Source organism: Mastigoproctus giganteus, chromosome 5 (assembly GCF_048544385.1).
Source record: "Mastigoproctus giganteus isolate SK-2022 chromosome 5, ASM4854438v1, whole genome shotgun sequence".
In the NCBI taxonomy this organism is placed as follows: Eukaryota; Metazoa; Arthropoda; class Arachnida; order Uropygi; family Thelyphonidae; genus Mastigoproctus; species Mastigoproctus giganteus.
Window position 1 is genome coordinate 76,781,713 of NC_143579.1, and position 15,837 is coordinate 76,797,549.

At 37.2% G+C, this 15,837-nt stretch overlaps 1 protein-coding gene across 1 annotated transcript in view; it reads right to left on the reverse strand.

Annotated features, from left to right (window-relative positions):
• The window catches only part of LOC150085504 (uncharacterized), a 934,283-nt gene extending 929,152 nt beyond the window's left edge, over positions 1-5,131 (reverse strand). Inside the window, exon 1 of the mRNA XM_090374582.1 lies at positions 5,045-5,131. The gene's annotated coding sequence lies outside the window, so the exon portion shown is untranslated. The remainder of the gene's footprint in view (positions 1-5,044) is intronic.
• Between the last annotated feature and the right edge of the window lie 10,706 nt (positions 5,132-15,837).

Here is a 15,837-nt window from a genome sequence, read left to right on the forward strand (position 1 = left end):
TCACACAATTAAGAAAATTCAAAAATTATGTTAAACCTAATTACATGTACATGTTATGTGGCATCTTGTCACATACAATTACTGACAGTGAGCTGACTTTACTGATGTACACCTTCCTCCAATCAGTAACACTATCTGACTTCATAATATTAAAGCATCATCTGGAATCAAACTAACGATGTGCACACGTCGTGTTTCACTGAGCAGTGCTCCTGTTAGTGACAGACTGGCACCTAATTGCATGCATTAGTTGAAGCACAGAAGTTTTGCAATTTGCTTGCCGACAGGTCTAAAGGGAGTTTTAATTTCAAGAATTAATTTAAAATGTTTTTAATATAAAAAGTCAATTTTTCACAATTGTGTTATATGAAAAAATATGCAAATGGAAAATATAAGAAAATATGAAAAATAAAGCTGGCAACAAAAAAAGCATACAATTTAATTTTTTGCTTATTTTTCAAATGCATGTGGCGAGGATTGAAGTGACTCCATACACATAGAGGAAGAACATTCCTTTGCATGATGACTCGTACATATTTCATTAATATAATCAGTTTTCAGAAATTAAACTAGAAAATGTGATTTCAATATTGAAAACATCAGAATAATAACAGAACTGTGGGAAAAGATTTCAGTTAACTTTGGAAAACTTGTCAATGGCTTAATTCTCATTAATCCCATTCTCCATCAATGATACTGTATGGGAGTATATTCTATGAATGCATAACAATTCAGTTTTTCTATAAAAAAAAAAAAAAAAAAAATACAAAATAAGCTTGTTGTTGTTGTTTTGGTTTTTAGGAGCATTAGCAACTAAGGCCATATTTGCTCCAGAGATATGCGGTGGTCATTCCCTGACCTTTCCGCATCCTCCGTATTTGGTGGTTACAGGCTCGAACCCCGGTCTAATCAAGAAGCGTGTGCTATGCACTGCTGCTCCTACCCACCTGGCTACAGAGGCACCACAAAATAAGCAGTTCAAGAAGTCAAAAATCAAATCTGCTAAACTTACGGAATCACATAAAATATACATCAAAACATTCCATATGAATCACCTTGAGGAAGGAAACTCATGAAATCCTTCAAGATATTGGAGAAAACTGCATCTGAATGTCCACCAATGAAATGGCTGATGCTTATGGCCACTGTATTGCACATCTGAAATGTGTGAAATTAAATGGAGAGCCTTCTTGTCTGCATCTGCTTGTTTGTACAGTTCTCAAAAACTGTCTACGTGGGGAGCAGCACAGTGGTACCGTAATCGTCCTCCCCACTTTGAGTGGAAAAGGCCTGGGTTCGAATCCCGCCAATGATGCGAAGAACTTTAATGGGCATTTTTCACTCTGTAGCTGAGTTAGTCAGTCTCAGGCATAGATAGCATGGTTTTTTCCCCCTGCAGAAATGGGGTTTTTTTTGTCCAGCAAGACAAGCAAAGAACATGCACAATTTATAGACATATTACATATATGGGCATATATAAGAAATTATGGGCAGTCCTATATAACAGTTTTAGTTTGAATTCTCAAAAACTGTGAATGACTCCACAGTTGCAAGATTCGTGAATGATTCTTTGCAGTTATTATGGCCAGAACAGGAATCAACCTATGGCAAAAAAAGTCTTTTTTGTTGATGACATTATTACTATGTATATAATACAAAAAAAAGTTTCTCCATTACAAGTTTTCTATCCAAACCTAATCCACATTACTTGCTTGGTCCATTGCTTACGCAGGCATACAGAAACAATCCAAGATAATTTTGACAAAGTTTATAAAGTTATTTCATGTGTTAAAAAAAGGTCTTTGCAAAAGTCTCTATACGCAGGCATACAGAAACAATCCAAGATAATTTTGACAAAGTTTATAAAGTTATTTCATGCGTTAAAAAAGGTCTTTGCAAAAGTCTCTATATGAATAGTTATTTACAGAGTTGCACAACCTGGTCTTTCTCTTCCACCAGAGCCTATTTTGACGAAGTAAGAAACATAGTTATGTATGCCAAAAACTGATTCTATATATATATATATATATATATATATATATATATAAAAGAAAAAAAAAAAAAAAAGTTAATGCTTTTGATGCTGCAGCAACTGCCATTGCTAAGACAATTATGTCCAGTTCCTTGATTAGAAAACATTTGCTTGCTTGGTTATCTAATTCTGTAACAGAAGTTAAACAGTACAACCTTCCATGGGAGAGAAAATAAGAAATATATTTGATGTTAATAAAAAAAAAAAAAAAACACTTATGGATTTTATATTCGCATTGGTAGAGGCACAGAATGCAAGAAAGCAAGCTTATACAGCATCAGCCAAAAAAAAAAAACCACCATTAGTCCACGAAGAGCAGTGTCCATTGATTACCACTTTGTCTTCTCCCACTCAACCATCCTTTTATCCATTGTAGCAACTTGCTCTTAATGCCATACTGCTCCAATTTGTATAGTAGTCTTCCATGTGCAACAGTATCAAATGTTCCCTGAAATCAAAATATATGGTATCAGAATTATTTTTTGCATCCAGTTCCTTTGTGACCACATCGTAGCATCCAATCAAATTGATCAGACAGGACTTTCCCTTAACAAACCCAAGCTGTGTCTGAATTATTACTGCAGCCTTGTCTAGATGACCCTGCAATGCTTCTTTAACCAGTGACTCCATTATTTTCCCCGGAACAGAAGTTAAACTACCAGGTCTGTAATTACTCATGTCACCCTTTGACCCCCTTTGTGAATTGGAGATACGTTTGCATATCTCCAGTCCATGGGATCTCCCCAAGTCCAACAATGCTCTCATAATTACGGCTAATGGTCTGCTTACTTCCTTTGCTGCCTCCTTTAATATAACTGGATAGATCCCATCCACCCCAAGTGCCTTTTTTATGTTTAACCTCAACAATTTCTCTTCCACTTTACTTTCAGTTATTGCAAAATCAATTAGTTCCTTGTTAGAGTTTAATAAGCTTCTGTTCTCCACTTCCCTACAGAATTCCTCATGTGTGAATGTAGATGCAAAATACTCATTCTAGTTTGTCAGCTATCTGAGCGGAATCATCAGCAGTCAAAACATCGATATCAAGTAAACTGATCTGATTCATCTCCTTCCTTCCAAAGTTTATATAAGTAAAGAAGTCTTTGCTGTTTTTCTTTGCATCCTTTGCCAAAGATTTCTTGTAATCTGCCTTTGCTTGCCTAGCCTCCTTTGTGACTTGATTACTGACTAGCTTATATTTACCATAGACTTCTGTGTCATTTGATAATTTATATGCATCCATATAAATTTTAAGGAAATATATATAAAAGGAAAACAGGTGACTTTCTTAATAGAATTGAGCAGGAACTTTCCTTTCAAGTAGAGGCTTTGAAGACTCAAATTTATCTCAGTATATTAAGTTTATCTCAGTCACTTCTATCAATGTTAAATGATTTTCTCTGCTTTTAAAATGATTTTGAAATGACAAAACACCAAAATTAATGATAGGCCACATTGAAAAATATTTACTGCAACAAAAGTTATTCTAAAACTTTTCATTTAACAGCATGTTACTTTTAAATTCTGAATACAGAGAAATTTAATTCAATTAATAAATAAATGCATAATAAAATATAAATGTATAATAAAGATAATAAATGAGAAAAAATGTTACTGCATATAACAGCATTTTAGTGCATATTTGCAGGAATATTTTGCCTATTTTTAGTGCATATTATCTGATATCTATTTAAAACCAGATAACTACTTATGGGAGCATACAGGTATATATGTCAACAATGGCACAAATTTATAATTTTGAATGAAAACAAAGAGAATAAAAACAAGAAAATAATTTTGATCACAACTTAGGAAGTTCATGCATTGCCAGCTACTGCTCCTCTAACTCTTTGTCAGTGGAAGAGAAATATGTAATAAAGGGGTCAGGAAGATTTTACATGGTATCCATGTGCTTTGTAAAACTGCACTACAGAGTTCAATCATAAAATTTTGTCATACATGTGCTGTTTCTTAGAAACATCTTGTTTTTTTTTTTTTTTTTTTTTGTTATCAGAACATATCCTCCATGTAATACATGGAAGTCAATGGACCCACTGATTGTTGTTCACTGCAGCCCTCAGAAATGCATCCACCACAAATAAAATAAAATAAAAAAAACTCATAAAACATCTCAATGTCTCAAAACCATAACTCCATGCACTCTCAGTTCTAATAATAAAACTGATTACTATTCAATGATAAAATATGGTGGTATAATTTGTAAAAATTTCAATTAAATATTCAAAATTTATAGCTGAGGTGACAGTTTTGAACCAGGACAAAAAAAAAAAAAAAACACCCAGAAAAACCAAACAAACAAAAATAACAAAAAAGGCTATCAATATATCTCAGTGTAAGTCCCCTGTAAGAGTGAATTACTTTCATGGGAAAATAATACAGAAGAATAAGCTAACCTAAACATGCACTTCTTAAAGGGGTTATATAGCACACCTATACAACTGCGCACCCTTTTTTTTTTTTTTTTTTTTTTTTCAATTCAGTACTCCCGATGCTTGTTCGGCCAGAACACCAGCTGTAGAGCACCCAGATATGCATGTAAACATATACTTTCAATAAGGAGGGGGGGGAGGGTAGCAAAGTACACTTCATTCGTTCATTGCGTTTAAATTCAACTACATGCCGAAACTGTAGTTCAGGTCAAGCTGATAATACTTGTTTTAAAGTTCATCTTCATAAACAGAAGTTTAGACAGTTTTTCAAAAGTATAAAACATATGATTACCGAATCAAAACCCAAAATGCAGTATGTCAAAATTTTAATATGCAGTGATACATAAAAAAACAAAATATATGACACCTAAATGCGACGTTTCACTACATGTCTACACATAAGGCTACCAAGTAACGTGCCAACAATGCGTCATACCGCCACAAAGGGCAATTGATCAACAGATAATTGGCTCGCTTTAACAAACTCAGAGCATAATCCATTTACTAATTTCGAAAGTAGGAGTCAAAATTGCTAACCAAATTTCATCTCCTTGATACTTACCAATAAAACTGAAAAATCACATACACAACATGGACGATCTTCCGACCTTATGTAATCTACACAAAGTCACATGCGTTTGTTGACCCGAATGACAGTGCTGTGCATCGCTTTAGTGCTTCCACCTACAGGATGGACATCTAAAAACATGACAATTAATCATTAGCTATATGTAACTACCAGGACTTCAGTCCATCTACTACAACAAACACCGCTTAGAGAGCCAAAGTTAAGAAAGAAAAGAAAGTTTTGTAATGGCTTCGTCTTCTCAAACTTTGCAATGCTATCAGAATTGGTTGCTTAGCAATGAACTACCAATACGTGGTACCTTCTGTTTTCAGAAATATTATTGCTACTTATTGAAAATGAGGGTCCTGTAGCTGTCCTGTAGTCCTGTCTCAATATTGTTCTAATCTCTTTAGGGAAAACATAACAATCCGGTGCCGACAACGCACGACTATAATATAAATAACAGATCCAAACTAGTATAAAAAATTTAATTTGATAGAAAAGAGCTCACATCCGGTGAGTTTGGGCTTAGTACACCCAGGATCCTGAGCTGGATGTCATCATCCTTATCTTTCTTAGTGATTCCCTCCTACTTCTCCTCCCTCCCTCCCTCCCTCTCTCTCTCTCTCTCTCTCTCTCTCTAAGGGTAACTCGGGAATTTTTTTTTTTTTTTTTTTTTGGCTGGTGCAGCATAAGCCTCAAGCTTCCTTGTACCATATAGCTAATAATAATAATAATAAAAAAGCAATAGCTCGGCTTTGCAGCTTGAGGGGCCCAAGGCAGCACACCAACATCGAAGCCCCACTGTAGGGGTACTGTAATTTAAGGCAAACCAGTTTACTCCCTCCTTCCCACACAGACATACACACTCATCAGCTGTGTAAACAGGCGGCTACGAAGGCACATGTTACACTGTCCATGACTTACAGGATCTTTCCTCATTTTAGACCAAAAGTTTGATTTAAAAAGCCAAAACAGAATTTTTAAAAGTAGCAACAAGCTATTAAAAAAATAAAAATATTTATTAAGCAATAATTAAAAACTTAAAACGGAAGCTGATAGCCAATGTGGGCCCTGGTGCCAGTTAAGGTCCCAGTTGGGCCCCTTGAAAAATTGCAGGCTCAGATACTGTAAAGCCCACTAGTCCATCCCTCTCGTTGGGCCTGCTGGTAAGTATAAAAATTTGCATTGCTGATATTCTAAGATAATATCTTACAAACAAATCTTGTGAATTTTAATGCCAAGTTGGCTATAATTTCATCATAATCCAATTTGTTGGTACTGTCGGTTTCACACTTAAAATTAGCCAAGTTGTTATTCTATTCCTGAAGTATTGTTAATCCCATGTAAATTTTTATAAATTTAATTTAGAAAAACTCTTTCCCCCAGATGCTACAAGGATAGTACCAGTCAGGATAATTCTCAAAGCAACATTAGTAATGGTAAACAATTTATGGGCAACAAGGGGTGAGGGGGAGTTGGGATGCATTATACCCTCATGAAATCCATATATTTTACTATTAATATTTATTTTATTATTGCTTTTGTGATTATTTGTACTACTGTTTTATTCCAGTGGATTTGAGGTGTTGCTCTTCCAATACCTGAATACTCTCATCCTTTATTCAGTTTACCATAGAACCGGAAGTGGACCACGTGCTTCCTTTTTTAGGTGTCCTGATGCGACGAAAGAGTAGCCGTCTGGTGACACCGGTTTATTGGAAGCCCATATGCAAAAAAAAAAAAAAAATCAAATTACTATATTAGGGTTACCCGTAAATGATTACATTAACCCGTATTCGTGTCTGTAAATTGCGTGTTCTCTGGTCGATTTGCCTGTTTTGCTGGACGAAAAAACCTCAGTTTCTGAGAGAAAAAACCTTGCTATCTACGCCTGAGACCGACTAACTCAGCCACGGAGTGAAAAAAGGCCCACTAAAGTTCCTCGCGTCATCGACGGGATTCGAACCCGAGCCTTTATCCACCCGGTGTGGGGAGGACGGTGACGATACCACTGTGCTACCCACGCAGACAGCCCATATGCAAAGGGCAGTTTACAAACTACGGATCAGAACATCTCCCTGAGCATTTCCACAGTACTTGGTGTGAACTATTTAGTAGGACACAGTCCCGCTAAAATTTTGTGGAGGAGAGAAATAATGAAATTTCCAGGGTTACAATGCATTTGCAAAAATGTGGGTGCCCTCCTCATATTCTTTAGAAAATTCAAATGAAGATTCAGTGTCCCAGTCGAAAAATGAAAAAAGTTAGAAATTAAACTATTTCTACTGCACATTATTTGGGTATTCTCGATTGTATCGCTAGGATGCGATCGCATATTGGTTACATCCAGCTTCCTGATTACTCTATTATTTATTTGGTTATAGCAAGCGCCAGAATCTGTGCAGTTAATTTGACATACGTATCCATTCCGTTGTAATACAGGAATTACCTCTATTACAAATGGGAATTCCAACAGGGAGACCTGCCTACAATTTTCATGGAGTAACTTGTTCCCCAGCACGATGAGCGTTGGCGATCTGCTTATTTAACAACTAATGCACGCCATTCTGTTTCTGCAGATCTAATGAGTATAATACTCATTAGATCTGGAAAAACCAGATCTAATCATTTTATCGTTTTTACATTACATTCTATGCTTTAATCGTTTTCAAGCCATTTCATCGCTTTTTCCTATTCTTTATGTTTTATCGATTCTCTATTAATTTTTATTTTAATTAAATAATTTATTTGTACATTTATTAAAGTTTTATTTCTACAATTTGTTGGTGGCAACAAGATCTGTCCATAATATATTTATCACCAATGTCTAAGGCCTTTCTTTCCTATGCATTTCCTTTACGAAACATATGACGTTGTTAAATAGAGAAGGGTGGATTAAAACAACCATTAAAACATGAGGCTTAGAAAGGGCAATAAATAGGGTATGCGGTAGCGGCCGTTGGTGATTTCAAATGGTGGTGGCGAAGTATCCTCATGGGTCGCACAGCGGTTATAATCACCGTCATCCCACACAATAAATCAGGTGACAAAGATCAACTTTGACAAGAAACGATGATGTTTGTGAATCAGTTCAACTGCATATACTTAATGAAAATGCGGAGCACATCAGCATAAAGGAAGCCAGGGACGGCGAATCTGAAGGTTCTAAGCCTTCAGATTCGCTCACATCATTCAAAGAGGGATTGGCGACGCCAAGTTGGGGGAAAAAATTATATATCAGAAATTTTAAGCTACTTAGGGTTCTATAATTTAATAATCTGGTATCTGATTATCCGAGGAATCCAGTAAGCCAGCATCTTAATGGACCAGCCAACACCAACATAGCATTTCTCTCTCTCTCCCTCCCTCCCATGAATGCATGGAGATTTCAACGCATAGAACATGAAATATTTTACAACACTCGAAACTTGAAGTGAACACAGTAACGTACAATACATAGCTGTTTTAGAATTTAAGCGTGCTGTAATTAACTTAGAATTTATTAATTAATGTAGAATTTGCGTGCTGTCATTAATTTATGGCATGAAGAATTTGTTAGAAGACTAGGATTGTTCTATTGCTATTTGTGGAAAAAAATATGCTCACATACAGCAACTGACTCACTCACTAATAACACTACCGACAAAATTTTATTTTCGTCATACCTCTGGAAAGAAAGTTGGTTATTCTGAACAAAATTAATGTACTGATTATGAAAATATCAATCTTTTACTTCTGTCACATCTACATCAAAAGATATACGCATTTTTTTAAATTCCTTGTTTTTATACAATATCAGCATACATGGTTGTAATTATTACACACAATATATGTTACTTAGACATGTTTCCCACTCAATGATTTCCTTTTATACTCCAGATTGATTTCCCGTGTAAGGAACAAACAGTAATCTCCCATCATGGCAGAATCCCAGCGACCTTGGTATCGTTTTTCCATTGCAGATATGTCCTGGTGGAAGCACTCTCCTTGTTCATCACTGAAATCTGCTAAGTTTTCAGGAAAGAAATCGAGATGGGAATGAAGGAAATGCATTTTGAATGGCATTCGGCACCCCATGTTCTTGTAACATTTCAGCAAGTTTGTCACCAGTTGCTCATAGTTCTCTTCTTTTCTCTTTCCGAGGAATCCGTGTATCACAGCCTGGAAAGATCTCCATGCAGCCAGTTCAACATCATTTAGGTTTCTTTGAACTTCTTCATCTTTTAGGAGCTTTCTTATTTGAGGACCTATGAAAATTCCTTCCTTCAGCTTTGCATGAGATAAATTTAGAAATATTTTCAGTAAATATGCGAATCCTCTGCTTTCTTTATCCAGTGCCATAGTGAAATTCTTAATCAGTCCAAGTTTGGTGTGTAAAGGGGAAGAAAAACCTTTTGTGGATCGACCAATGGAACATATTTTACATTGCTTTTGGCGGGAATATATTCATCTCTCTTGGCTTAGTGTTGACTGTTTCATGACTATCCCACAATCACAGGAAACAACAGTATTTAGTGAAACCACCTTGCAACCCAGCAAGCAATACAATAATTTTGAGATCACCACAAATGTTCCAAACATAGGCATTGTAACGTATAGCAGCAAGAATCTGGGACATACTATCGTAAGTTTCTTTCAGGCCAACAGCATGAACAAGAGGAATTGATGGTAAAGTATTTCCATTATGAAGCAATACTGCTTTCAAACTTAGCTTTGACGCATCAATGAACAAACGCCATTCAGAGGTATTGTAATCAATGTTCAGTTCGTGCATAAGACCAAAGAGGTCTTTGCAGACACACATGTTGTTTTCCATTGCAAAATATCTTGAAAACTCTTCATTTCGCTTACGATATATTGTAATGTTTGTACCTTTGGCGAGTAAGTTCCACCGTTGTAGTCTGGATCCGAGTAACAGTCTTCTCTTTGGGTAAGCCCAAGCCTCTGATCAAGTCGCTTAATTCTTCTTGTTCAATGTAGTGAACGATTTCTTCGTGTTACTTCCAATACCCCAAGATTTTGGTGGCACAGGTACTGGCAGTTCTTTACCATGTGGCACTGGCCTAATTGCTGATGGGATATTTGGATATTTAATACCTTTTCTTTTTGTCGTGCAGAAATAGCAGTCGTCGAAATGATTCTTGGGATCGCGCCACACCATAGGGACGGCAAAAAAAATAAATAAATTTTCTGTTTATACTCCGGGAAGACCAAACGGTCGGAGGAGTTTACAAGATAGACAGAATACAAGAAACAGCACCGTATTCAGCAGTCACGGGCTTGAACCCCGGCCATTCGAGACACGTATACTTATGCACCCGCGCGCCTGACCACTAGGCTACGGCGGCCTTTAAAATGTAGTGCTCTCAGCTTGCCATATAATCATAGCCTTAAGTTCGTTGTATAAGTAATACAACAGATATGTGGAGCCCAATTTTTTTCTTGGTCACTGATCTTGCAGCCGAAGTACAATGTATATGCAACTTTTGTGATGTATATTTTCTTACTCTGAGTTTTTGGGTTGTGCCCACAAACGTAGCGGAAGTTGTCTGGGTGATTGACGCAAGTTCTGTGCTTTGTCTTCTCCATTTTAACAATGCATTAACCTAAAAACAATTACAGCAATTCGTAAATTTGAACAGAAAGTGAATTCTTGTAGCGTAGTTTATCATACATATTGAACAGTGTAACAAAATTAATAAAAATACTCACTTGTCTGGAAAAGTGCATCAAAATCAAAATATACTATATTGTAAAAACAGTAATGATGTACTTGCTTAACTTTTAGCCCAATAAACAAAACCAACCAAAAGTTAATAAGTTTAAAAATTGTATTTCAAATAGTACTGGTATCTTTGTACAGAATCCAGTTATCTATCTATATCTTAAAACTGAGACGTGATAGGAAATTTTTATGATTGTTCGCTAATTATAATAAGCGATCGGGAAATCAAAATGAGTTCTTAGTCCAATTGTTAAAGCATTAGCTTGACATAATGCATTTTAATTCTAGATTGTAAACCGCATCGACACAGCAACCACTGTCTTTGATCAGAGCGAAAAAAATAAATATTCGAAAATCATGCGTGGATGGCAACATGATGTTGTCTATCTTATGTAGCTCGATTAGGTTGTAAGATGTTTGTAAGCAGGCATATACTAGCTAGGAGCGTGGCGCTAGGAGCTGAGGTATCTTGTGTCCTTATCTACGCCTCACCAGGTTTCCACAAATCGTTAGGCATCAGTTTAGACGCTACTCTACACCAATGATTTTAAACCAAACTAAAGAACAGGTAATTTCAAATCGCAGCTAATTACCCCATGCTATGCATGCCGGCCCATGAACATACACATGAACAGATATTAGCATTAGTTGAGGTATATGATGCAAGAAAGCAACCTTATACAGCATCAGCAAAAAAAAAAAAAAAAAACCTTCCCATTTCACCATCCGGTCACTCCAAGTGTTTGTCTAGTTCAGCCTTAAATTTATTTAAGCTATCAACTTCCACAACAACAAATGGAAGTCTGTTCCAGCAATCAACTACCCGCTGGCTAAAGGCAAACTTCCGCACATTTTTTCTACGATTATCGTCTTTCCTCAAATTGAGGAAAGACGATAATCTGAGCAAGCAGGAGTATCCCGTCAGCACTGAGCCTACTCAAACTATTCAAGGCACTATACACTTCGATCAGATCACCTCGCAGGCGCCTAGTCTCCAGATACTGCAACCTGCAGAAGTTAAGCCTTTCTTCGTACGCCCCTCTCACCAACCTCGTTGCCCTTCTCTGTACTCGTTCTAGCAACTCTACATCCTTCCTAAAATGAGACCTCCACACCTGTATACAGTACTCAAGGTGTGTACTGTATACAAGGTCTGGAGGCCTCGTTTTAGGAATATAATACACACGACGCAATATGGACTTAGATACTATTGCGTTATGTGGGCTCCAAACATAAAGGTAATTACTATTTTAGCCGGGAGGTCATGTACAGACCATATCTCAACAGTATGACAGATCCTTGAAAAATGTCAATCGAAAGGAAAAGAAATCTTCATTCACCTTCATTATTACAAGGCATGTTACTAACACTTCAAAATTATATCGACATCTACCTAAGATCCTGGTCAAAAAAATGCAATAAAATGTGATTGCCGATCAGTAAGAACATCTAGAGGCCGCCGTAGCCTAGTGGTCAGGCGCGCGGGTGCATAAGTACACGTGCTTAGTGACCGGGGTTCAAGTTGCGTGACCGAGGTTCAAGCACCGTGACTGCTAAATACGGTGCTGTTTCTTGTATTCTGTGTATCTTATAAACTCCTCTGACCGTTTGGTCGTCCCTGAGTATAAACAGAAAATTTATTTTTTTATACTCACAATTTACTTTTTGCATACGATCAGGTGGTGATAGTACAAAACTTAGAAGATGCAGACTGCATGTCGTAAATTGTTTGAGGAATATAAACGATGGTGTCTAAAAATCAATTTTAGCAAGAATGAAATGTCTCCAGGATCGGGACACATTGTAAATATTGAAGGTTTTAAAATCAAACAAGTTGATAAATTCAAATATTTGGGATCATCCCAAGCAGAGATCAATAAGAGAATTGCAGACGGCAGAAAGGGATGATCGTTAAGAAAGGGATAATCGTTAGAAACTTATATTTCAAACGATTGTACAAAGTCTTTTATTGTATGGAGCAGAAATCTGAACGTTGAATAGGCGAGGGGAAAACAAATTGCTCTCCACAGAAATGGATTTTTGGAGACGCTCAGCAAGAACGTCTAGAAGAGACAGAAAACGGAATAAAGACATAAGAGAGAAAATGGAAATGAAAAAAAATATATTATTGGTACTATCAAAGAAAAGTGTTTAACATGGTATGGACATGTAAAACGGATGCAAGAAACCAGATATCCAAAGGCTTCCTGGAATGGATGCCTCCAGGAAGAAGGAGAAGAGGAAGACCTAGGAGGACATAGATGAATGGAGTACGGGAGTGCATGACAGCCCGAGGTTTAACTGACCAAGATACCTTGAACCGCCCTTTATGGCGGGAAAAAATTCCTACGTCACCTTCCTCCCCACACTGGGCGCAAAAGGCCCGGGTTCGAATCCCATCGATGACGCGAGGAACTTTAATTGGCTTTTTTCACTCCGTGGCTGAGTTAGTCGGTGTCAGGCGTAGATAGCAAGGTTACCCCTCCCCAGAAACTGGGGTTTTTCATCAAGCAAAACAGACAAATCGACCATAGAACACACGCAATTGACATAAGACACACAGCACTGCAGATGAACTTAATTATTTGAGTCACCTAAAAATAATAGTTTGTTTGATATTTATTTTTACAGCGCGTTCTCTGAAATCCAAGGGTAAATGAATTCATGGGCATTTAAGCAGTGGTGCTCACAAAATTGCACCACCTGCAAAATTTGGCAATATATCATATGTTTCGTGACATCATTGCCCTATTGCATCATTCATCTCTAGCAAGCTTTCTTTGATGGCACGTGCCATATATGATTGCATTGCTCTAACGGAAGGATAAATACAACGAAAATGCTACCAGCCCAGTATTCGGTGCTATTGCAATAGCTAAGTTTTCATTGTTGCTGCTACGTTGAATGCAGAGGGTGATTCGGGTGCATGAAATAGCTAAAAGGATTCACTGAAATCAGTCAATAATGGCACATTTATTACGAAAATTATCAGAAACTGACAGTTTCTGATAATTTTCTGTGTGTCAGAAATAGAATATCCTCATCGATAAATCTCAAAACAGTATGAGTGGAGGACAGAAGCGGATTAAGGTCGATTGAGGCCCCGGGCGCAGAAAAAATATTGGGCCCCTTAAAAAAAAGAGAGATAGGGAAAATAAAAATACATGTTAACCATTTTTTTAAATAAATAAAAAATATTATGTACTATTCATGTTTTATTTCCAATAAAACTGGAATATAATATATGTATTATATTATATTCGCGTCTTTTTTCAGCCCCTGATAGATGTCGTTTCATTTTTCTAGCTAACTTGGTGTCATTAGAAAAAGTGTAAAGTTGGGGTTTTGAGGGGCCCTTCAGAAGTCGGGGCCCAGGGCGCGCGCCCGGTGCGACCGCCGTTAAATCCGCCTCTGGTGGAGGATATAGAATAAAGGCAAGCAATGCACGTAGACGCCTTTTCTTATCGGGATTACTGCATGTCGCCCAAGAAAACAATCACTTTTGACGCAAAAAATAAAAGCCAATGAGCACGCTAGTTGGTCTGGCGATTAGTGGAGATGTGTTATTTCAATGATGAATCGAAATTCAACTAGATTGGGTCAGACAGTCAGCAGACTGTTATGCGAAGAGGAGGAGAAGAATTTCATCCTGATTGTATCGTCAATTACATGGGGCTGTATTTCAGATAGTTAGTTGTCTTGAATTTGTGAATGATACAGTGAATGCTGAGGTATACTACAAGGACATTATTGAGACAAAATTACTTCCCTCAATTATCCATAAGGCCATAAAAGTAAATTTTTCTGTAATTAATAGTGTCATATTCTATTGTTATTACTTATTTATGATCTTTCAGATTTTTTTTTAAATATTAGCTGCCAGTATAAGGAAAAACAACCTAAAAAATGAGATGATGCAATTTTTTGAGCACTACTGTATAATATCGGTTTGAAATTTTTTAGCCGCCAGCTCCCAGGCCTTCGTAAACTCCCCCACGTCCTTCGCGGCCACTGGGTAGTACCAACATAAACAGAATTACAGTACAAGCAACCAAACGTTGTGGTTGGTTGTCGAGCAGGTGGCGAACGGCACCTTGGTGAACACAGTAAAATTTATGGTCGGCTGTACTGTGCTGTGCTGTGAGTTAGACATGGGGGTATTGGCTGAAAGGTAGAGGACAGTTAACGTCCCTTCACAGCCCAAATGTGTTCTAAAGGCGAATTTTCTCACATCTGTCCTTCCACAGATGTCTCCATATGTGTGTGTTCTCCAAGAAAGAGTAAGGAGGAAGATTTAAGAAGTGTTTAAGGCTTTAAAATCTTTAAAGCATTAAAAACTCAATCAGGTTTCCTCACGGGTGCTTAGTTTCCAAGTTCTGCAACTTACAGAACTGAAGCCTTTCGTGGTAAGAGTATCCTTTTGTGGCCTTGACTAATCTGATTGCTATTCCCTTGTCGTTGTAGGGTTTTTAGGAGCATCAGCGACCAAGGCTTTATTACTCTGTATACTGTCTGTAAATTGGGCGGGTTCTGTAGTAAATTTTCTGTTTGTTGGACGAAAAACCCGAGTTTCCAGGAGAAAAAAACCATGCTACCCTGCCTGAGACCGATTAACTCAGCCACGTGTGAAAAATGCTCATAAAAATTCCTCACTTCATCGACGGGATTCGAACTCATGTCTTCTACACCTGGTGTGAGAAGGCGGCAATTCTACCAATTATGCTATCCACGGGGTCGATGCTCTTCTCTGCACTTGTTCCAAAAGTTTCACATCCTCCCTAAAATGATGCGTCCAGACCTGTACGTCTGGAAGCCTGTACATTAGGAATATGCGGCCTATTACGTTATATAAATGGTCAATCACTTCCTCGTTCCTGCTAACAAAATTCTTGTATATCATTGACAGAATCCCATGAGCTGTACTAGCAGCCTTCATATTGGACTATGCTATTCTTTTTCATTCTCTATTTCCTCGAGTGTGGTATCACCAAATTCTTATGTTATTGTGGGATTATTGCTGCCCAAACGAGCCTTGTATTTATCAATTTATCAATGTCAA